Raw genomic sequence first — 22,782 nt, 5'->3', positions numbered from 1 at the left:
TTATAGTTCTATAAAAGGCAGCTGACAAAAGAGATCCCGTTTTGGGAGGGTCCAGCTGGCCAGGCTGAGCTGGGAGGAGCAGCCCCAATGTTTGAAAGCCAGACCTGACTTTTCATCCATGATGTCAGAGTGGCATGGACTTCCCAGTGAGCCAGAGGGAGGGAGCCGCAGCCCGAGCCCCATCCTGTGCCAGCAGCCACTTCCAGTGCTGCCTTCCTGGCACGTCTGCAGCAGCCTGCTCCTCCTCAGAAACTCTGCACAGCTTGGAAGGGGAGCACCTCACTCAACTGTGGGTGTCTGCTGGGGCAGGGGAGCCTTGGGCCTCCCTCCTCTGAGCACCGCTCTCCCCACGCACGCCCAGCCCAAGGTTGGCCCCACTCTGTCCCCTTTCAGTTCCATGGTGGAGGCAGGAAGCCTGAGAAGTTGGATGCTCTGAGCCCCACATCGTTTCACAGACCCGTGTTCCTGAGCCCTTGGGCCACGGCCACCCCCTCTGGACTTGGGGTGCCAGCGTTGGGTCCCTCCTCTGACTCAGAGGCTGGCGCTGGATCACTGTGCTGCCCGAAAGGAAAGAGTGTTGAGTGGAGTGGTTGTTTTCAATTAAATCCAATCTGAAGAAGAAAAAAAATGAAGACACTTTTCCCCCTGCTTATTCACATCAAACCACTCCATGCTCTGGCCCGAGCCGGACAGTTTCCTGTGGACAAAGCAGGTCAGCTCTCCAAGCCCTTGGGGGCCGGGATGAAGCAACAGCTACTCCTGGGCCTGACTCAGGAGGTCCCTTTCTCCCCGCCAGGAGCAGGGCTGACCCACGGAGAGGTCCGAGGAGGGAAGGGCAGGGCGGTTGTGAGGGGCACTGAGTACATGTTTAATGAGTCTCCAAAGGTTGCAGAAGGGGAGAGGCTCTGGCAGCTGCAGGTCCCACATGAGTCCAACCTGCGTGATCAGCTCCTTCCCATGGAGACTGACCAATTCCCCCTCGGGGCCCCGGCAGCCAGGCCAGGCGAGCAGGGCTGTAACACAACCCTGCGAGAAACTGCCCGGTGGTTGGAAAGGCCAAGACTATCCATCTCCATCCAGAATCACCACGCCGTACACCTCAGCTCTGTTTCCACCTTGTCCTGGCTTTTCTGTGTGGGCGAGGTCGAGCGCCGCATTATTCCTGGACTCGTTCATTCAGTTGTCACATGTTATTTTCAGGGCTTGCTCCGTACTAGACAGCACCACATGCCAGATAAACATTTCAGTGGGGAGCTTGAAATACATGCAGCTTCCCTGCTTAGCAAATTCCTCCGAGAGCAGGGCTCTGTCAACAAAGCTGCCCTGGAGACAAAGGGTACATGGGGTGTGGTGTTCTCCTCTATGCCATGTGAGGCTAGGCATGGCGACGGCCCTCGGGTCCTCATAGAACCATGTGAGGATGCACATGGTTCCAAGACTGCATCCTTCTCTCTGACACAAAGGGCCCATATTGGAGATCAATTTAAAGACATCTCCCCAAGAAAGTAGAAATAGAGTTTCACTCACATTTATTGGCAAAAATCTGCTTCTCTTCGTCTTCTTCAACGGTGGCTGCCCACTGAGGCCAGGTCCATGTTCCAGGACTCAGAGTGGAACACACAGACAGTGTAAGGGCTGTATATTACAAGTGGCCTCATGACTCACATTTGCTGGCAAAATGCAGCTTCAACAAGTCACCACTAATAAGAGAAACCACTAAGCCCAGGGCTCTGAAGGAGGTTGGGACCCCAGACATCAAACAGGACAGTTGGGTTGGACCTGCACAAACTCTTCATGCCAAGATACCCACCTCCCTGTGGGCACAGGTCATCCTGATGTGCTGCTGGTTTTGATAGTAAGGAGAGGCTGCCAGTGATCATGGTCCCATCTGTGAGACACACAGGAAAAGGCTAGCAAAGGTGGGCTTTGAGGTGTAGGAGATTCCAGGTTTTATCTCTGTAAGGTCGTACCAGCAGTGTAGGAGTCAGAACCATGGAAGGGCACTGGTGCCTAGCAGATAAGCTGTAAAGCAGAGAATGCCTTCTTGCTTACAATCCTTTTGAGAAAAATACTCAATTTTATAACATAACTAAACTGATTAGCATTGTCCTCATTCTCAGCATAACATAAGAAAGGAGTTCAGCTGAAACCAGTTTGGCTCAGTGGGTAGAGCGTTAGTCTGTGAACTGAAAGGTTCCGGGTTCGATTCCGGTCAAGGGCATATATCTTGGTTGCGGGCACATCCCCAGTAAGGGACGTGCAAGAGGCAGCTGATCGATGACTCTCTCTCATTGATGTTTCTAACTCTCTATTCTGTATCTCTCTCCCTTCCTCTCTGTACAAAATCAATAATATATATATTTTTTTAAAAAAAGAAAGAAAGGAGTTCAATGCCTGATCCACTTCCCTTACTCTACCTCTTCCTGCTGTAGGTTCCCTTAGACTCTCTGAGCCCCGTCTTCCTCCTTTGGAAAGGGGAGATAGTAATAGCAACATCATTGTGTGGTTTGGAAGATTAAGTGGGTCGATGATTAAAAAATGGACGTCATGGTCAATCAGTAAATATTAATTTTCTTGTCTCAGCCCTTCTTGTCTACATCAGATTAAGCTATAGTATCCACATTGTTCTAATCAGGGCCTAGCCTTCTGCCTTCAAACGTGACCATAATTACATAGTTCTCAAAATGGCAGAAACTATTATGGTTTAAAAATCTACAGTGGAGCCTGGAGATTCTACAGTCTCCATGGACCCATATTTCCTTCTGATCTTCTCAAGCCCACTTGCTTTTACTCCTCCCCAGTGGCAGTGACAACCTGGGTCCGATCTTTGGCTTACAAATACTACAGCTCTTTGCAGCTCCTGTGACCCTCCCTGTCACACAAATGGCATTCTCAATGGGAAGTTCTTCATTGAGAATATTAGTTTGCCGAGTTGTCATTAGCGTTCAGGCCTCAAGTCATGTTCTGAAAATGTTGGTGTACTGGATTCCCAAAATGCATTCCTTCCTTCCACATGTATATGGCAAAAGGAGGCCAGGATGGTTTAATCAGGGAAACATGTCCCAAAGACTTTTACCTCTAGGCCTCTGGTGACCCAAGGCTGGGATGACAGCATGCTGCTCCCATCTGATAACTGGTTTCTTGGCTGAGGTGAAACCAACCTAGGAGGCAGGAAGCCAAATCCTCGGGCCGGGCCCCAAGCAGGCATTCCCTGCTGCTGTGCTCACCCACCCAGTAAGCCTCCTTATGGGCCAGAGAGGATTCTCCTTGGTGCCTACACCTATCTGTGGAGCAGGCGAACCACCTGTAGTGCATTCTTTCCACCCAGCAGATGATGGACTCAGCTTTCCCAGAACCACCAGAAGCAGCAAATGGGGCACTGGGGAGGACTTACTGAAGGCCCTGGACCTGGTGTGGGTTCTTCATGAGAACCTGCCATGATCTTGGGTCATGGTGTGACTCTGCTCAGCCACCTGTGCACCCTTCTCAGGTGGTTTCACCCCTGTGAAATGGCGAGGGCAGGTTCAAATGATCTCTATGGCCTCTTAGAGTTCTCAGGCCCCTCTATGTCCCATTCTTCCCATTTTCAATATTAGGGTGATATATTTTTATCCCAGGCCATGAGTGGCATTGCAGCAGTACCTAGAACAATATTTTTGATGTATTATTCAATGTGTCTTATTTTTCAGTGCTATCTGCTAATATGTCTATGTGGACAATTAATTACCATGTCTATTAGACAACTGTCTAATGACTATTATTGGACTGTCTGTGAATATGCAATAATAGATAATACATCAACTAATGGGTGTGGCTGGATGTGGCCCACGGGTTGTAGTTTGCAGACTCCTGATGTTAAAAAAAAATTTTTTTTAATCTTAAATTAGGAAATTCACCAGTTGCTCCTCTTTGAGATTTTCTTATGGCTTTCATATTCGTGGGACCCACATACTTAATAGTCGCCTCCTGACCTATGGGGACACTGGGAACACGCCCAAACTCCAATCTGGTAGATAAGTAACAGTTCAACATCTTATTCCTCTAGATGCGCCTTCCACTTCCCTCTACACACGCCATGATGTCTTCCTTTTGTTTCTCTTTTTGTCACCCTCTCCCTGACTTGCGGGAATGCCAAGGAAATTATTCTTGTCTCCCACAGAGCGATGTTCATCGCTCAGCCCCCTGTATTGCCTCCCTTTCTACCTCATGAACATTCTCCAACAAATGAGTTCCATTCATAAGTGGAATTGCGGTGAATAAAATTTCCCCATCTCGTTACACATAGACAAAGTAAACCAAGCTGGACATCAGAGATAGATCCATCTATATTTTATTTTGGCTTCTTTTTGTGCATTTGACTATTTAGTCCTTTCTTGGCCTTTATATTGTGGTGTATGCTTGGGGGAAGGATGCCAACTTTATTTCAAATAGTTAACCACTTATCCCAAAAATAGACTTGAGTATATATAGAAAAGCAAGTTTGTGATTAAATTTGGCATTTAAAATGAGACAAGAAAGGATCATTAAATCATGCTGAGATATCTTCTCTGTATATTCTCTGCCTATCAGTTCTACCACTGCCATACTGTTTTGATTACAATCTATTATAATAGCTCTTTAAAAAATGCCTTGGCTACTTGCACCATTTCTGCTTCCAGACAAATGTTAGATTTACATTTTCAAGGGCCCCTTGAATCTATGCTATTAGGATTTTTATTGAAAGTATTTAAATCATAATATAGGAAGAATTTATATATCTATATCATCTGATCTTCTGACAGAAAATATCCAAATCTTATTTTATATCTTTTTAATAAAATTTTTTTTAGTATTTATCATAACTGGTCTTCATTTTTTTTAAAAAAAACATATTCTTTGAATTGAGAATTTTGAAATTTATTAACTGGGGATTGATGCTATAAGAGCACAATTCACTAGCACTTCCATGTGGGATCTTTCCATCAATAATCATTAATAAACAGATTTTTAATTTCCTTCTATAAAGAGCACCCATCATTCTCTGTGGTCTTTGTTTTCTCTTTCCCTCTTGGCTTTTCTCTTTAACTTTCTTTGTGCACACTAGGGTTTAAGTCTGTTCCACAGGGTCAAGCTTATTTTTTACCATCTCCAAAACAGATGTTATTTCTGACCAGGTCTGTCATTTCAGTTATCCTATTTCTCTTCAGTATCTTTTTTATTCTGTGTTCATTAACTGTCCTGTTCGTAGGTTACAAAAATGACTTGGCATCTATGAGACAAAGAAAAAAGTCAAGAGGAAACAAGCTGCCCAGCAGAAGTGGCTCAATTGGTTGGAGCATCATCCCATGCACCAAAGGTCTGCCGTTTTGATTCCTGGTCAGGGCATGTACATAGATTGTGGGTTCGATCCCCAGTCTCTGTTTCTCTCTCTTTTCCACCCCCTTCTCCTCTCTAGGTATGTCTTTGGGTGAGGATTACAAAAATAAAACAACAACAAAAAAAGAGGAGACACATTAAAAGGAAAAGATCAAGGAATAAAGAGTTGGTTTTGTTTGTTTTAATTCTGCTACTTTCTAGAGAAGATAATTTTCAGACGTATGCTTTTTTTTTGTGTGTGTGTGTGTGTTGTTGTTGTTTGTTTGTTTTCAGGATAACATTCTGTTTTCTTTGAGTTTAACTATTTGTCTCCCATGAGTATGATGTGATTTTTCCCCCCTCTGATTGAAATTGTATCTTACCTGGAGGATAAGTTGACAAAATAAATGAGTCTATTAGCTCATGAACTGTAAAGGGGCTGGGTAATGAACACATTTCCCAAGCCCCATATCCAGAAACTGATGGAGATTTCTGCCAAGATGTCCATATCTGAGACTTCCAGGCCTGAGATGGCTGTGCTCTGCCAGCTATTGATAGTGACATTTGTCCAGCGCTGCTCTTAGATGTCCCAGATACGCTCCGTGCGGCTCTACAGCAGGAATGCACAGAGCCACGGGAGCCTGCCAGGAGGGTAGGAGGCAGATACACTCTGTCCTACAAATCTCGTTTCCAGGCACAAAAGATGCAAGCAGTGACTCAGCCTGTGAGTCAGTGATTCCCAACTGTGTGGGTGCTGATCACATGAGTCCCAAAGGTTAAGTATGGGCCACAGAGCATGGAGTATTGGTCTTGAACAGGAATGGAGCCTGGTAGAGGCCAGAAGGACCTCTGAGAGGAGATCCTAACTAAGTGAGCCTCTTTGCGATCCAGCAACAGGCATGGTAAGATTAAGATGGATGGGGGAGGAATGAATAATGAAGATCCACACAGCCACTTCAATCCTCTTGTCCAGCATCGAGTCATTCTTCTGAAAGGCAATAGCACATTGTGGTTAAGAGCTCAAAGTCTACCTTCTGTTAGTAACTTCTGTTAGTCAACCATTTTGGTGCACCCCTTCATCAAGGCATGGGGTGGAGTAACAACTCGTCAGCTGGCCGTTAGGCAGGGCCATGTGACTAGTTTTGGCCAATGAGCTGCGAGCAAAAGTGATGGATGTCGTTTCCAGAATATAACTGCTCCCACAGACTCTTCACTGTCATGTTCCCAGACCATGAGATTTTAAGTTGGTGAAGCCTCCGTGTAACTGCATGGACCTGTAATATATATGAGGAATGAACTTCTGTGTGTGTTTTTAAGCCATGGAATTTGAGGACAACTTGTTAGGCTTTGAGGGTTCCTGATTACCAAGGCATAACCTAGATTATTTTGACAAAACACAGTCTCTCATTAACTGCATGATCCTGGTCAACTCTCCCAATCCCTCCAAGTATCGATGTCCTCATCTGCCACATGGAGAAAATCAAAATGACAAAAAATAAATTGCTTGTGAAGGCTGAACCAATATAGCCATCCCCTAATACCTGTGCTGAAAATGTGGCCTCTTAGCCTGACCTCAATGAGATAGAGAATAAAATGAGTGCTCTTCTGTCAAATTATCTCAACTCAGATCTGAAAAGAGAGTCAAAGAGAGAGGAAGAGAGAACCTTTGGGAAACACCTCTCATTTGAAGAGCACTTAATGGGATTCTCATAGAAACAGCCAACACTTTCTTGCCCAAGTCGCACATGCCACTGTGATCAAAGTCCCACGAGCTCTGAGTTACCTGAGCTATTTTCAGAGAAGTATCTGAGGAGAATAAAGGTTCCAGCTCCTAGGACCACATTCCCACGTGAATTCCCCACCCTCTGTATTATGTTTCAAAATGGTAGTGGCAGGCTCTGGGAAAGCAGGATTGATTCCTTATTTTCTCATCAGGGAGGGAGGCTGACTCAGGGTGTGGTTCCTCTGCCTGCCTTCTCCACACACATTCTCCTTGGGGTGTCTCAGCATACCAGAGGTGTGGTTAGGTAGTATCACTCCACCCATGAGGTGTCTTCTTGGCCAAGCCTCCTATGACCCAAACTTTCATAAACAAGATTGTGTGGTAGAAGGAATGATGGAGATATATTTAGAATCCTCCATCGTCTCCCCAAGTAGACTACTGAAAGTGTTTGCCAAGAACAATGTACCTTCAATTAAATCACCTTTCTCTATCAGGCGTCCTCAAACTTTTTAAAGTGGGGGCCAGATCACAGTCCCTCAGAGAGCTGGAGGGCCGGACTATATGAACTACTAATTCCTACTGTAACACCTCGGCTGCGCTCACTGCCCAAAAAACCTGGCGGGCCGGATCAGACTCATCTGCGGGCCACATGTGGCCCGCGGGCCGTAGTTTGAAGACGCCTGCGAGTCTAAGTAATACCTTGGACATCTACTGAGGCATACTCATGGTTGAAGAAGGCCTCTCGCCTGGGGCCTAATACCATCCCAGCCCAAATGTAGTGGCAGAGGGGCACAAAGCTAGGGAAGGCCTCACCCTGAGGCTGGAGGGTGCTTCCCTCGCATCACACCAGGCAGCCAGCTTCCCAACAGGTGCTATTCAGGCATCTCCCAAATATAGTCACACAGTCACCAATATCCCAGGACAATTATGCATTCCTTTGAAGGTAGTAATTATAGTCGAGCTTGAATTCTAAGCCCTTCTCTGGTGGGGATGAAATTGCAAACACACATTCAACCCTCCAGAAAAATACATGAACCTCCAGGTTGTGTTGTCAATACCCTCCCCTGTACCAGTTTATTCTCAATGAACACGATCCTGAATTTTTTTTTCTTTCTAGCAACTGAACATCCAAAGAAGGCTCACTTCAAGGATCAAAGAAGACAGCGCCACCTGTGAAGCTGGAACCAAAGCCTGATACATATTATGTTGATGGACACATTGAACATCGATAACTGTGTGTGTGTGTGTGTGTGTGTGTGTGTGTGTGTGTGTGTGCATGCACATAGCCTATCCTTAATGATCTTTCAAAATGGCAGAGTCAAAAATGGAATTGTTGGACCCCAAGCAGAGTTTTTTTTTCAACCTTACTTCAAAGAAGCAACATGTTTTTAGATTTCACAAGCACAAAACAAATAACAACAACAATAAAAAAAAACAACAGGAAAACATAATCCTATTGTCCTGATTATATAAATATGGTTTGGAGAATAATATAAAGACCCAGTCCCCTCTACTAATATCCATCCATACTCTCCTTCTTCTAGGTATGTGTCCTTGCACTCCTGCCTCATTTGTTAAGGAAAGAAAATGGTGACTTTTGCCAGAAGTATGGACCAAGTTGGAAAATCTCATTAGGAAGACTCGTTGGGTACTTGTGTGTTTCTTGATGGCCTCTCAGAGTTTTCTTCCTCCACTGGAAGAAGGTAGATTAATACTACATTAATTTAAGGACGTCAAAAAAGACACAGTTAACCCTAGTTTCTGTTTTATACACTGTATCCTTGAGCCTAGTGAGAAAGTCTAGAAACATCCTGAGGAAGTGGAATAAGAAAGATCCACTTTTGTTTCACTTCAAAAGCCTTATTTCTAACCGCACCCATAATGCCTCCAAGAAGCTATAACAAAGAAGAGTAATCAATAGGCTCGAATTTCTTTTCTAGACTTAAGGCTCCATAACCCTAGATTTCAATGATAGTAAAGACATTTAAGTCTATAATTCACTAGTCATTTGACCTTTCTCACTGACTTCCCAATAGCAAGTCTCAAAGATGTAAAGAACGTGATTCTTCCTTGTGAATACTGATTATTGAAGGTTAAATTCCTGAAATGGATTTCTATAATTCATAGAAGTCATTTAAAAAGTCCCAGGTAGCTAACCTCCATTAACCCAATATGACCTTTCCACAGATTGTCTTTGTTGTTCAGTAGACAGTAGGAAGTTCAAGGATATTTCTCTCCTGAACTCTCTCCCTGTCGATGTTATGGATGGAGCCTCCATTATGCTTAGCGCCTTGTGATTTGCAGTAAGAGAAGGCATTTCTGTGTAAAGAAGCTTTTAGCTACATTGAGTTGTATCAGGTGAGGTGCAGATTTGCAGAGGGAAAAATTGTCTTTGACATATGGAGGGTTATGCTCACTTATATTCAAATTCCCTTGTTACAAACAGCAACCACTGATTACCTATTGTAAGCAAGAAAAATGTTGCTTTGTCTATTTCTCCCACTGTAGTTTAATATTTCATCTATTTCTGTCTGACTTCAAAAATTCTTTATTCTGAAAGGAAACATGAAAACAACCAAAAGCAAGCTAAAGGCTTCTTCAGTTTTTCTCACCCACTCACCCACTCTAGATCCTTCCAATTGCAGGGAGTTGTCCCATCAGAATTTCTCTCATCATGGCCACCACCGCCACCAATTTTCAGGGGATGATAAATCTCTGATTTCCACACTAAAACTATAAGGACAACTGCTGAGAGAGTTTGCCAAAGGGTGTGTCATAGCCAAAGGCAGTTAGCGTCCTTGCCGGAATTCTGTTCAGCCCTGGGGACCCAGAGATACCACTGGAATTTGCCTAAAGGCCAGAATTAATAACAACAGAGCTCCGGACTGAGAGCTCGGGATTTCCTCCAGCCTGTTCTCTCTTCCTGCAGTGAAATGAGCTGCTCTGGATGTCAAAAAGGGACCCAGGACATACCCTATCTGCAATTAGCCCACATCTGCCATCCCTGGTGGCAATGTGCTTGCATGATTGCTCTGACTTTTTAGTAAGATTGAGGAATCCATCTCTCTAGCCCACAACAGGGGTTGAAAAATTCTCTCTGAAAATCTATTCTCTAGAGTGAAAGTTCTTATTTGCTGACATCCTACTTTTTTTGTTTACTTTTACTTGACAGTCAGTCTTCAAGAAAGTACATGGAAACCCAAAATACCACCATCACAGCATCCTCATCAAATTTGAAGACAGAAAAACTTGATTTAATTTCGTGTGTGGAGGAGAAACATGTTCCTGAGATGGATTGAGTTACAGAAAGAAATCAATCAGAAAATTGATGGAGAAACCAGATTGCCTTCCAGGTCCTTCCAACTTGGTGGAGTCACAGAGTTTGGTTTAGGGTAAATCCCCACTATGTTGGCAGAAAGACATTAAAAAGATGGAGACTCAGAACAGAACTATTAAAATAATCTAGAATTTTTTCTTAATAATCTCAAAATCCTACTGATCTAATTCTGGAGGATTCTGATCGTTTATATACAAACATCCCAGGAAAGAGAATCTTTAAGTGATACCAACTGGTGCTTATTGCTCCAGAGAGATGAGACATTGAAGATAAATAAAAGAAAGTCTTATAGAACTTAAGCAAGTTGGCTAAAGTCTTAAAAGACAAGAGAGAGCCTGGCCATCATGGTTCAGTGGTTGAGCATCAACCTATGAACCAGGAGGTCATGGTTTGATTCTCCGTCAGGGCACATGCCTGGATTGTGGGCTCAATCCCCATTGTGGGGTGTACAGGAGGCAGCTGATCAATGATTCTCTCTCATCATTGATGTTTCTCTCTCTGTCACACACACTCTCCTTTCCTTTCTGAAATCAATAAAACACACACACACACACACACACACACAGAGAGAGAGAGAGAGAGAGAGAGAGAGAGAGAGAGAGAGAGAGAGAGAGAGAGAAAGAGAGATCCTTGGAATTGATCCTAAACTCTCAGCCTCCATGTGTTAAAAACCAATGCTCAGCTGAGGTGTCCAACAGGTGTAAAACCATAGCTGGCAGCAACTTACCACATAAAACAGCTTTCGCTGTCAGATCTATCATCACTTGGGCAAGCCAAGAAGCCTCTTCTCCCACCATCTCTTGCTTATTAAGTTCAAGCACAGAGCACACACACTCTCCCTTCACTACCTGAAGGCTGGGCTCAGATGCTCCACTCAATCTCAAACATTCATTACACATGCATGCACCTGCTGTGTGATAAATTTCTAATAACTGGTAACAGCCTAGCCTGAGCATTGTCCAACTTGTCTAGATACAGTAGATGCACCTCATCTGATTTCACCTTCTCCCAGGACTTTTCACACTCTGATGATACTCTTTTTATGTGTCTGCTGTCTTCTCTTTGGCTATGAGGCCTTACAGGGGCTGTATGACCTTCATCTTTACATCCTTAGCACCTAGCACAGAGCCTAGCACTTTGGTGTTTGTTTAATTAAACCTTTATAGTTGAAAGTTTTACATATGTCTCTTTGTCCCCCCATTTATCCCTACTAGCCTGCCCCAGTACTTCACCACCCTATTGTGTGTGTCCATAGGTTATGCATATATGCATACAAGGCTTTGATGTCTTTCCACCCACCCACCCTCCCCACCTTTCCTCTGAGGTTCTGCTTCTATGTCTCTGGGTCTATTTTGTTCATCCGTTTCTTTTGTTTATTAGATTCCACATATGAGTGAGGTCATGTGATACTTGTCTTTCTCTGACTGGCTTATTTCACTTAGCATGATACTCTCCGGGTCCCTCCATGTTGTCCCAAAGGGCCTAGCACTTTGAATATTCTATTCTTGTCCAGTTAATAGGTAGAGTGATGCTAATAAATTTATGGGAGATACATTTTGTGGTGAGTTCTAATCAATTATAAGCCTTTGGAATTTCTTGTGGACATATTGGCTTCTGCCTATGAGTCAATATTCAAATGCCAAAGAGATTACGGCTCCCATAAGAGCAAGTGCTGCAGGCTGGGCACGTGTAGAGGCCCCAGTAATCACTGCAGAATGTGAGCAAGGGGGCCACGCCCAGCTCTGCTGCCTCTGAGCCCTCCCCACTGTAACCATTGAAAATACCATTTGACAGGATTAGTCTTTCCAGCTTCTTACACAACATATCCACTCACTTTTCCTTTTAAACAGTAAGAGGAGGTTTTGACTTCAAGCCCTGATGGCATAGCTGGTAGTAGAGCTGGCCTTGGTTGTAAGCAATGATAAAAATGGGACAAAGTATAGCTGGTACCTGTTTTTCAGGCATAGGAAAAGTTTCACCAGATGCTTGCTGACCAGTGGAGGGAAATGCAAGCAGCAGACAATTGTGATGCACTTATTACACACATGATACATATTTGGTAGCTAATTAGAGGAGAAAAAGAGAAAATGGGCAGACTTCCTTGACTTAGTGATTTTTATTTCTCAATTAAGTCCACCCCCAGCCCGAGCAGTCCTGAAACATCTCCATGCAGTGGCAGCTGGCAGAGAAGGAAGCAAAATGAGACCCCCTTAATAGGATTTGTCCTGAAAACTTGGCATTTCACAAAGCACCAAGGTAAAGGCTTGCCATACTCAATTCCAGTAGAGCACGAACAATATCTTTCAAAGGCAGCAGATGAATGGTAATGTCTTTGTTGGTCTTCAGCCTTAATTTAATTGTGAAGAAATTCGGTATCATGTTTTGTTCCACAAGGAGGAAAAGAATCCATGCATTATGCCGGCCAATAAAAACAACTCAATCTGAGGCCTAAACTTCTGATTATCTCCATTTCTCTCAACTCTAGTGTTTTGAGGTGTATGTGTGTGTGTGTGTGTGTGTGTGTGTGTGTTTTTAATTGGAGTGGTTGGTGTTATATAAAACACGAAACTTACTGCAGGTCCCACACAGGATTGCTGCTGTGTAAGTGGTGGGGCATCTGTACAAACTTGCAAGAGCACCGAATCGTGCTGTGGCTTTGGCAGTGGCCAGATTGCAGGAATCCAGCGTCCCTTCCTGTAACACCAGAAACCACCGTCTTAGAAGGGAAAGACAGGGGCCACCAAATAACAGGGAGTTTGGGACCCACTCAGCTGAGCACAGAGCTCTGAGTATTTCCAGAAGGGTGCCTGGCTGACAGTTAAGAGGTCAACTAACCTTTGCCATCTTTTGGCAGAACTATTTGTCCTCCTCTCAGTGAAAGTATCCCTGAGCCCCTTCTGTGGTGCACTGATAGGTGGGACAGGCTCTCTTTTCTATTGATTACCTCAGACGCTTACCCACTCACCTGCCACCTTTCAGTGCCAGCCTGCCCTTAGTCTGGTCAACTATTCATTCTCCTCACACGAGGCTCAGGAGGATAAATACAGATTGGCCCCAGTCAGTCAGACAATCCTTTTCTCCTGGAGGGTAATTGGTTTAAAAAAAACACACACACAAAAACAAAACAACAAAACAACAACAAAAAAAAACATGTGGCCCAGTCTTACCAATGAGAATGAGATTCTGGGCCACAGTGTTGTCTGATGTCCTTTCATCATTTTTCAAGACCCTTCCTTGTATCTTTTCCTCCTTATGTTTTGTTTCTTTCTTGTGGCTCCTTAGCATCTGAAAAAAAAAAAACAAAACAAACAAACAAACAAAAAACTTGATTCTTCAATGTTTTCTTTAGGCCAAGAGGAAAAGAAGGTTATGTAAGAATAACATCTGAATTTATCAAATTAGTCCTTAAAACCTGACACTTTGCTGAAACCAGTTTGGCTCAGTGAATAGAGCATTGGTCTGCAGACTGGTTCGATTCCAGTGAAGGGCATATACTTTGGTGTGGGCACATCCCCAGTAGGGGGTGTGCAAGAGGCAGCTGATCCATGATTCTCTCTCATCAATGTTTCTAGCTCTCTATCCCTCTCTCTTCCTCTCTGTAAGAAAAAAAAAAAATAAATAAATAAATAAATAAATAAATAAATAAATAAAATCTATTTTTTAAAAACTGACACTTTATCACTGTCACAGAGGATTATCTTCAAACATTTTCATATTTAAAATTCTACTTACTTGGTGCAAAAATGGGACTCAGAGCAGCCTGATGAGACCTAACCAGTCATATTCTCCACCCCACAGCGTCCATGAGAAGCTTAAAGCCAAAACAACTAACCACGGGCTTCCAGTTATGAGGAATAAGGAGCAGATACTGCAATGGGGACAAAACTGGTGTTAGCCTGCAGTTACCATCCAGTGCACGGATGGCACAAATCCACACCATTCCTTCTGCGTTAAGCTCAGGTGCTCCCTCTCACGGCTGCCTCCACTGACCACAGGAAAGCTAGTCCAGAAAGCTACTGGTTTCCAATCAAACTCAGGGCCTCTAGGAAGAGAGCAAATGGAAGCATTTGGTTCTCAGGAAACAGTTTCCGGTCTGTCCCATTTGCAAACACAGAGGCCGCAGAACTGAGCCTCACAGAGATCTGATGGGGTGTGGGGGGCAGGAGACCCCCTGCCGCTGGTCAGATTCGGTTGCTAAGTCTCAGGAAACCCTGAGCTACTTCTCCTGGAAATTAAACTGCGATTTGAAACTAATGAGGGGCCGGAACATAGGAGAGTGTTGGTAGCATGTGCAGCTAATTATCGCATCCAGAGGGGCCAGAGGGACCGTGGGACATTCCCATGTAGCCTGTAAAGGAGGGAGATTAATCCTAACAGCTTGGAGGGGGGAAATAAAAGGTTCCTATGATAAGAATGCCGATATTAAAGCTGATGCTCATTTCTCCTCTATGGTCTTTCTAGGAGGTTACTGTAGGGCCAGGAAGAATTCTCAGTCCCAATAAAGGTTGGTCTGACTTTTTTTGTGAAAATTTGGCCAGGAACAAAAAGATTGCTCCCACCTGGGTCAGTCCCCGGCTGGCCTAACTATTTTCATGTAAGAATTCAGTGTTCTGTGGGTGCAACTTTATCTTCACAGTGAAATTCTGTCCTGAGGAGAGGAAGGAAGCCGGTCCGTGTTATCAGGAACTATACCGTCTAGTTAGTCAAGTAACTTGGTGTGCGCACTCCTATCTGCAGAGTCCCGCCTCATTACCCTGCTAAGGGAGGGGAGCTTTGGGGGTTGGAAGGTAAAAAATAAAATAAAATATGCAGAAATAGGGCAGTCAATTTTCCTCTCACTGTGTTCCAAGTCAGGTGGTATGCACAACCCAGGCCAAATCCTTCCAGGGTGAAGACAAAGCAATGGCCTTGGTCTCTTGTTCCCATTCTGGATGATACTTAGCAGCTGTGGTAGAATTAAAACATGGAAACCAATCAAACGAAGGTCCTGGGTCCCCTCCCTGGGCCCTCCCTGCTGCATGAGTGGTAGGCATCTCTCAGGTTCCCCATAATACTCCTGAGCAGCCAGTTTCGTGAAATACTTGCCTGATGTGTAAATAGTCAAACATCTGGGGTATGGGAAGAGTTTGAGGATTTAAAAAAAATGTCCTTCCAATCACTAACATGTAGAAAAGCCCAATCTAGAGGAGTAGGCAAAGAGAGAGCTCATGCAAGGGATAGTCCCATACACACAGCAAATACAGCTTCCAGAAAAGTTAAAATGAACATTCCACATGCCACGTGCTGGAGGGGCCAGCAGTATGCATCCTTTTGTTTCCCAGCATTTGGAAAACGTGAAAACCATCCTTAGCTTGTGGGCCATACTCCAGCAGGCCATGGACAAGACAGAGCCGGCCACTGCCGGCCCTGTGGTAGGGCAGACCTCCCGATCCTGCTCATCTTGTGTAACCGAAACGTTATATCCGCTGAGCCACAACTTCACGTACAAATTTTTATTAGGGTAGATATCCTGTTACGTGTTCTTACTCCCCATATACAGAAACAGATAGCAACGAAAAGGGACAAGAGGAGACTTTGAAAGGTGACTCAAATGTGTCTGTTACTTTGATGGTGGTGATGGCTTCACAAGTGTTTGCATAGGTACCTACTCATCAAATTGTATACATTGAATATGTGTTAGTTTGTGTATGAATTGCACCTCATTCAGGCTTTTCAACAACGAACCAACCAACAGTGGGCCTCACTTGGCCCACAGACCTGTAGGATTGGCCAGTGGCTGCAGTAGTCAGCAAACTGTTAGCCAACAGAGCCAAATACCAACAGGACAGCAATTGAAATTTCTTTTGAGAGCCACATTTTTTTAAACTTAAACTTCTCCTAACGCCACTTCTTCAACATTGACTTGCCCAGGCCGTGGTTATTTTGTGGAAGAGCCACACTCAAGGGGCCAAAGAGCCGCATGTGGTTCGCGAGCCGCAGTATGCCGACCACGGGCCTAGGGTGTACCCTGCCATTTACGAAGCAGTGTGCAAAGAAACGACTGAGCATCTTTTAACCTGCACCAGAGTCTGGCATCTGTGCGTCATTGGTCCCCCTGTGGAGCACTGGGCATGCGCGCTGTAGGGATGCACCTGCCGTTCAGAAGGAAGACCTCACCATCTTTAAAGGTTCTCCCAACTCCGGCTGCAGAGAACATCTGACTTTCAGAAAGATGCACATCCTAGCTTGCCCTGCCAGTGAATCCATGTATGTCGTGTTCACATCAGGTTCATATTAAGCATGTACAGTGAGGATCGGGTTGGAAGATTAAATGGTTTGCACACATGGCAGCTGCAGAAGGGAGGGCTCCACCGCTGTCCCTGCCGATGGCACTGCACCAGCCTGTGCCCCACAGGAGGGTGGTGGGACACTGATGTGGGGCCCTGCTGCAGCCCGGCAGCCCCGGTCCACTCACCTGTGCCCCTAACCACCTCCTGGCGAGCCTGAGCTGCACCAGCCACCAGGACGGGTAGATGTGTGACAGCGAGGAGAGCCATCTGCCCCAACACCAGTGCTCAGCCTCAGCGTCTTTTCCCTCTCCTGGTGTTTCCCTACCAAGCCATTCCCCTTTTTGTTATTTTGACTCGAATCGGTCCAATGACAACACTGGCTGCTGTGGGGTTGGCAAGCACGTGTAGTTGTGTAGCTTCAGGATTCTGCAAGACTTAGCGTCGGGGAGAGACCACAGGCAGCTGTGAGCTGGGTTCCTGAGGAGCACACACTGCTGCCTTTTGACTGAAAGTCAGACCCAGAGGGACTGCGCTGCACGGGAGAGGAGCTCGGGTTTGCAGCCTCGCCCGGGCCAGTTCTCCCCACAGGACACCCTCAGAAGCACACGGTCTGCGGAACAAACGTTTCTGTGAGGCAGGCGCGTGCTGGGGGGCTGGGAGGGGGGCCCTCGGCCACCAGCAGGGATGCCAAGTGCAGCGGGGAAGAGCCACGTGAAAGCGGATGATTCATTGGGTCTGGTCCGGGTGTCAGATGTGCGGCCCTGGACGCTATTGCCTCCAATTTAAATCACTTTTAAAGAAGTGCCGGGAAAGGCGCTGAAAGGCCCCGTGCTCCGGTCCCTCGCTTGAGCAACACCGTCTGCCTGGGCGCTGTGGTGAGACTTTGCATTTTGGCTAGACACCCCATGTGCAACTGCGCTGGAGAGCGGGCTTTTATTTTTATTTTTTTGAGTTTGTACAGTCACCCACAGGCAGGAAGAGAACAGAGTATTTCCACAGCCAGAGCCCCTCCCGATGGCATGTTGGGGGAAGAGGGTGCTACTGCAGCGAGCACGCCCCTCACGGCACAGCCTGCAGGTCACCGGGAAGGTCACCTACTCCGAGGGCCTCCAGGCAGCACCTTCCTGCAGGAATCCTTGTCTCCCAGAATCCTTTGCAGAGCCCCCAGAAAGGCTGGAGCTGCTGATCTTGGTGCATCATCACCAGTTAGGAGCGAGGCTACTGTTGCTTCCACACCCTGAATTCCTGCCAGTGCCCGGTGACCTCATGGAGACTGAACACGCGTGGGTTCCTGGGTGCCCCTCAAACGCCTCTGCAGGGTGTCTTTGCCGCTCCCTCTTCACTCATATCACATGGACTGACCTTGAAGACACTGGTGCTCAGTGGCATATTCCAGGCACAGAAGAACAAGTACAGTGTGATTCCATTCATCAGAGGCCACTAGAGAAGGCAGATCCACAGGGAGGAAAGGCAGAGCAGTGATGGCCAGGGGCAGAAGGCCGGGGGCAGTGGGAAATGGAACTCAGAGTTAGTTTCATAGGGACAGAAGATGAAAAGAATTCAGAAGAAGGTGGTGGAATGGTTGCATGACAGTGTGAATGTACTTCATACCACTAAGCTGTACACCTGCAAATGGTTCCCATGGTATATTTCATGGGACGTGTGTTTTACCGCAATATGCAAGGCTGATGCAGGTCAGAAAGTGGTTAAGGGGTTCCCTTTAAGACCTCAAGGTCCTCTCCAGGTTAAGTGTGAATTAGCATCCACTGGTGAACTATGGTTTTCAGGGATGTCAGTCTGAGACCTTGGCCTCCATACTCCCAAGCGTTTTCAGACAGGTGTGTTATAAATTGTATTAGAAGTGCCTTCCTCACAGACAGAAACTTCCCCAGTTCCTCAGGCTATTGCCAACCCACGCCTTTAGCATGAGACTGGAAGATAAGGGTAAGACTTAGCCGACAGGTTAAGGCTGTTGTGTTTCCTGCAATTTAAGGAGAACGCAGCCAGGCTGGAGTTTGGCTGGGAAGTCAGCAGACACAGGCAGATAAAAACCACCCAGGCCATTTGCAATAGAATTGCTCCAAGAATTATTAATGATGCACATTTGTTTTCCAATGTACAGACTGTCAAATAGTTTCACAAATAGAAACCACCCAGTCCTCCCAGCAACCCGGTGACTAACTGCCCTGTGAGGGTCGGTCATGGGCTGGTGTCATCTTTGTCTTGTGTGTCATTTTATCTCCGAGATTTAAAGAAGCCAAGACCATTTGGGCTCCTAAGTAGAGGAGACACAATTCGAAGATAGGATTGTTTATTTGTTGGCGTGCTTGTTTGTGGTACCAGTGTCTTTTAGCCCCGAATTCTGTACTTTGACATTCTCCCTAATATAATCAAAGGGGAAAGGAAAGAAGGATAGAATCCTAAGAGTTTCTGGGTAATGTATGGATTTAAGGCCTTCCAATAAATTGAAATATGGGAATCTCATTGATTCCCATCTCTTCTAGGCTTTGGGAAATAACCTTTATATATATATTTACAGAGAGGAAGGGAGAAGGATAGTTAAAAACAATGATGAGAGAGAAACATCTATCAGCTGCCTTCTGCACACCCCCTATTGGGGATGTGCCTGCAACCAAGGTACGTGCCCTTGACTGCGACCCTTGAGTCCGCAGGCCAACGCTCTATCCACTGAGCCAAACTGGTTAGGGCTGGGAAATAACCTTTTAGTAAAAAATCACAACCAAAATCAAGACCTTCAACTAAGCCCAACTGTGGCTTAGTGGTTGAGCATCAATTTGTAAACCAGGAGCCATGGTTCGATTCCAGATCAGGGCACATCCCTGGGTTGCAGACTCAATCCCCAGTAGGAGGCATGCAGGAAACAGCTGATTGATGATTCTCTCATCATTGATATTTCTCTCTCTCTCCCCCTCCTCTCCCTTTCTCTCTGAAGTCAATAAAAATCTATTTTTTAAAAAACCCTCAACTAAAGCACTCATGTATATAATACTAAGACTTTCTTCTTTGTGCCATTGTATCATGTTTTTAGCAGAACAACATACATGTGGAGCAGAAATAAATACAATTAAAAAAAAACAAACACACGCACACAATAAAAACCCAGCACTAGTTTCCTCACCTAATCAGGGAACGCCAGTCACTGGGGGGTTCAGTCTTTAGGTCAGCTATTGTACCATCATCTGAAAACGCCAACTCAATGCACCTTCCCCTTCTCTCCCTTCTCTCCTGAATGCGGGTGTCCCTCCAAACGTACCTTTCCTCCAGCCTGACTACTGGCAGAGCTCCCCGAATCACAGGCCCTCTGAGCCGGAAGGAGCCCAGACGCAGACCCCTGCAGCTCTTTCCTTAATCCCTTCCAGACAAATGAGATACGATTTCAAAAGATCTTCAGGAAACACAAGTCCCTTCCTACCATGGCGACTGGTTTTGAAGCTCTGCTCACGGGAGCAGCGAAACCTTCATTACCATTGCTCTCAGGTTCACCCTCCTAAACACGCCGCGTGTCCAGCCTTACAAAAGCCTCTCACACATACAACTGAACTTGTAACAAAAGAACAAGCATGTTCTACAAAAGCACCTCGTCTTTCGTGATGACTCATCCTCATATACTTAAAATATGATTCATAGGAATATTTTCGATCTAGAAAACTCCCAAGACACTAGTAGGGAGTCAGGTTAAAGACCTTTGCACATGGGAATAGATGTCGGCAGTGCTTTCACGGTGTCAGATTCATCTCTCTGTTCCTATCACGTGGTCATGGAAGCAAATAAAATTTCCTAGATGCATGCACGGGACAATCGGACTTTGCATGAATGAGTCCACTCCAAGTGCATAGACATGTCTGTGCATGAGCAGAAAGATAAGCTTAGCAATTGTGTGATTTGTTTCTGCTTAGGCAGTGAGTTACTAATCTCCTGATTAGAACCAGATTTGTATGAATTAGGAGTTGAAATTGGAACAGTCACCGCTGTGTGCAGGATGTAAAGTGAATAAAATGAATGGGGTATTAACCTTCAGCCACTGAATATTAATCAGCTTTTCCTAAGAAAGAAAACACAGACCTTGCCACACTAAATATTTTTGGCGCTTATTGACAGGATATGATTTATTTTCGGCCTCAGCCCTGTTACTTCTCGGCGAGGACCCGAACACCAGACAATGGTCAACTTGACCCAGACTAATGTATGAGTTGAAAAACCTCAGGTAGCTTGGGTGGGTCACACTCGTACGTGGGGGACGTGATGAAATGATATGCCCGTATCCAAAGCAAGGCTGGCCACCAGGTCCCCTGCCAACATGGGCCAACCTAAGCTAATGGGAATTCATGGATGGAATGTGGACAGGAAGCCTGGATGGCCACCAAGTGAACATGGGGAAGGAGCAAATTTCCCATCACCATGGAAAGGACTCAAGATTGGGGAATGATTCTGTTTGGCTGTTTGGATGAGACCTGTTTCTACCTCAAGGGGGAATGAATAAAGAAAATGATAGTGTAATAATGGAATCTGGGTGAAATCAAGATGTGTAATAGTTCTTTTTCTCTTATGCAATATTGGGAGTGCTTTTGTTCTGGAATGCAGTCTTGGATTGATATCCATATAATGATAACATATGTATATCACTTTCTACATTTATCCACATCTATATTTATATGCATATCCATAACTATATATGAACATATAGATTATATAGTATATGTATGTGGGTATGTATATGTATATGTGTGTAAGGCAGTGGGTCCTTATTTCCTGAAGATATTTTGAAACAGCATATATTATATTTAAACCTTATTTATCTCAATAAAATTACTTACAGTCCAGCCAGTGTGACTCAGTGGTTTAGTATCAAACCATGAACTAAGAGGTCACTGGTTTGATTCTGGTCAGGGCACATGCCTGGGGTTGCAGGCTTGATCACCAGTAGGGGGCATGCAGGAGGCAGCTGATCAATGATATTTCTCAGAGATGTTTCTAACTCTATCCTTCTCCCTTCCTCTATCTCTAAAAATAAATAAAAACATTTTAAAAATAAACTAAAACTACTCACAGAGTACCACACAGAGCATCTATTGTGGAGTTAGGCTTACGTGGCAATTGGGCTCAATTTTAAAAACGGAGGATGAAAAGGGAAAGAGAAAGAGTTTCTAGCATATCCCTTCTTTATTTTCAAAGCTATCCTTCGGATGAGAGCAGTGTTTATTTCTGTGTGTTGTATTATGTATAGGTCAGTGGTACCTCTCAACTTCAGACTTACCAGAGGAGTTTGAAGTAAATGATGTTCCTCCTTTGTGATCGCTCTTATTTTATTTTTTCCAATAGGTGACCTCTCTCTCTCTCTCCCACCTAGCTTAGATCCCCACTGCCCTCATGTGTCCTCTGCCAACAATGTTTAACCCTTGATCCCAAACACGGAAATAATCATCCATCTAATGTGCCACTTAACAATTAAAAGAATATATCACCCTATTTAGCTAGCAGTGATCTTGGAAATCCACCCATTAAACTAATTCCATGAAGATGCTGCTGATGAGAATAGTTGAATATGGTGCCCTGTAAGGCAACTCCTTGGACTAAATTCTCTTCCCACCTCATGATCCCCAGCCCTCGGTTTTTCAGCCAAACATTAACCCAGGTGCTGTTGTAAAGGGCCTTTGAAGAGAAAATGAAGGTTCCTACTCAGCTCACCTGCAAGCAGAGAGAAGACTCTGGATTGACCAGGTGGGTGCAATGTAATCTGATGAGCTTTTAAAAGAGGAAGCAGGCAGAGCAAACGCAAGAGATGGTGGCGGAAGTGAGCACAAGAGAGGAGGCCAAAGCAGGGGTGGAGGAGCACCCAGAACTTGGTTTTTGTCCTGATTTGTTACTGGCTTTGAAGGAGGAAGGGAGCCATGAGCCAAGGAATGCCGGCAACCCCCTGCCGACAGCCAGCAGGGAAACGGGCCCCCATCCGATTACAGCCGCCAGGAACTGATTTCGACAGTTGCTTGGACTTGAGAGGGATTCTACGCGGAGCCTCCGGTAAGCAACGGGGCCCTGCCAACACCTTGACTCCAGTCCGGTGAGACCCACAGTGGACTTGTGACTTGCACAGACCATGA

This window comes from Pipistrellus kuhlii, unplaced genomic scaffold (genome assembly GCF_014108245.1).
Source record: "Pipistrellus kuhlii isolate mPipKuh1 unplaced genomic scaffold, mPipKuh1.p scaffold_m20_p_37, whole genome shotgun sequence".
NCBI lineage: Eukaryota > Metazoa > Chordata > Mammalia > Chiroptera > Vespertilionidae > Pipistrellus > Pipistrellus kuhlii.
Note: the sequence above shows the minus strand (reverse complement) of the source record.